This window comes from Pteropus alecto, unplaced genomic scaffold (genome assembly GCF_000325575.1).
Source record: "Pteropus alecto unplaced genomic scaffold, ASM32557v1 scaffold71, whole genome shotgun sequence".
In the NCBI taxonomy this organism is placed as follows: Eukaryota; Metazoa; Chordata; class Mammalia; order Chiroptera; family Pteropodidae; genus Pteropus; species Pteropus alecto.
The window spans coordinates 7,709,688-7,712,200 of record NW_006433024.1 but is presented as its reverse complement, the minus strand read 5'-3'; positions in this window follow the sequence as shown (position 1 = coordinate 7,712,200).

Here is a 2,513-nt window from a genome sequence, read left to right as displayed (position 1 = left end):
TTTCTTTCTTTCTTTCATTTATTTGGTCACTTGCTTGATAAATGAGACTTTAATTTAAATTCAAAGCCTTGAGTTTTTAAATTAGATTACCTTGAAGTGCATAGTTCCTAAAACAAGCTGGAACTCTACAAAGAGTCAATTCTCACTTAAGAAAAACAGCAAAGTTACAGATTGCAGCTATCATCACCAATTAGTTATCCCAGATGGAAGGCTGCCCCACCCCAAAGCAAGAGCTGGATGACTTTCTACAGATAACTGGGACATAAATAACTTGCTCTACTCTCTCCACAATAACCATACTATATTGCCTCTCTTGTGAGAAATATACAATTGGTCTATTTTAGAATTGAAGCAAAAGAGACTTGTTTTATAATTAGTTTTAATAGAATTATCTAGGTATAAAAATAATAAATGCTACTGCAGAATGTTTAGGTAATGTAAAAGACACAACTAAGATAATGAATCATCCACAGTTCTACTCTCAAGCTATAACTACAGTTAACATACTGGTACATATCTATATATACCTATCTATATCTATATCTATATCTATATCTATATCTATATCTATATCTATATCTATCTATCTATATATATATATGGAATACAAGTTTATACTGTATATAATATTCTGCCAGCCTTTTTACTTAACACCATAAACATTTCTATGTCATTAATATTCTTCCACCATATCATTTTACCAGTGATGGGTAGTATTCTGTTATTCAGATGTTTCTTATTTTAACACCTCTAATTTTTGACACATATTGTTTTTCAATTTTCACTACTATAAGCAATATTGTAGTGATCAGCCCTGTAGATAAATTCCAGTGTGCATCCACAGTTGTTTCCATGGGATAAAAATTTTAGTTGTAAATTTGCTGGGGCAAAAATAGGCAATTTCTAAGGTTAAATATTTTCCAAAAAAGAGGAACACTTTCTATTCTCAGAGTTTATGAATGTGGAAGTCTTCTTTACACCCTGACCAACACTATATATTACTATTTTAAAAAAGTTTACCAGTATGCTCAGTAAAACTTTATGTATAAATATATATTAAAGTCTCTTTACTCATTTAGGCAGAATTTTTATATGCTTATTAGTTTTTGTAATTCTGTTATAAATTGACTCTTTCCATCCTTTCTATCTCTTTATATACTAAAGTTAATAATTCTATATTATAGATATTGAAAATATTATCTTCCAATTTGTTGTTTTCCTTTTAATTTTATGTATTATATGTTCACGATAACATTTAAGAGCACAGCTTCTATATTCAGACTGCCTAGGTGCAACAGCCCTTTGGCTATATGGCCTTGAGTGAATTCTTGAATAACTCTATGCCTCAGTTTATTTACCTATAAAATGGAAGAAATAATAGTATGTATCTCATATGATTGTGAGAATTATATGGGATGACACTTGAAAAGTGCTTAGCACAATCTCTGGAAAGTCATGAGTGTTCAACAATTATGAGAAAAATCTTGTCATTAGCTATATTTATGTTCCTGGTTAGGCAGGAGGGTGCAAAATGGGTCAGAAACGTCACCTTCTGATCTATTTGTGCTTACGTTGAGGTTGGAAATCAAGGGGTGGGTGGGAGGATGGGTATGTATTCCCACACAGTTCTGAAAGATGTACTTCCTTCTTAGCCTTAAGGCACTGTCAAAGATAAACTAAACTAGTTTTACTCCAAAAGACCCTTGATGGAGAAGAGTTCAGAGGGCTGTGAGGAAGGTCTTGGGCAAGCCAATAAATCTACAAGTTCTTTGACTTCTCGGTGCTGCCAATTGTTGAAACTTCATTGGGTTGCATGTTTTATGATGAAAAATGTTGGCCCTGAGTACTGAGGCAGTTGGCCAAGATTTGGAAATTATTATGATGGTTAAAAGAGGAAAATGGGTTAGCAATAATAGAAAAAATTATTTAAATAGTAGGCCTGGCCATTCAGAGTCCTTGATGTAGAGATATGAAGTCAAAGTCAGGCCAGTTTTGTAAATAAGGATATTAGCACAACTCAGGCTGTGTTGTATCTAGTGACATTTGTGTTTCAGAAGCATTTTTAAGTACTCAGAGATGATAACGATACATAGTAGAAATGCTTTTAAAAAGCCATAAACCCTGAATTGGCTTAATCAGGGTCAGGGATAAAATCACAAAAATGATCAGAATGGCTGAGCTGTTAGAATAAAAGGCACATTTATTCCTAGGAAAGTCTATTGGTATTTCTAACTTGGTTTAATAATATGGTCCCTTATTTTTGGATAGCAACTGTGTCTCAAAAGCTCAGGGTCATAGTAATGCCACTTTATACTCCCATTCTATGCAAGAAGACAGATAAAGTTTTGCTCCTTAAATGAGGCAGGAATACAGAGAGATGGTATAATTTAGGATTAGATAATAAATGCATCCGTGGTGTCCTAGCAAGAAAACCCACAGTCTTGTTTCAAACCGAGAATTCAGTATTTAACAGGTATGTTGGTTAACATTCTAACAATAGAACCAAACTCATG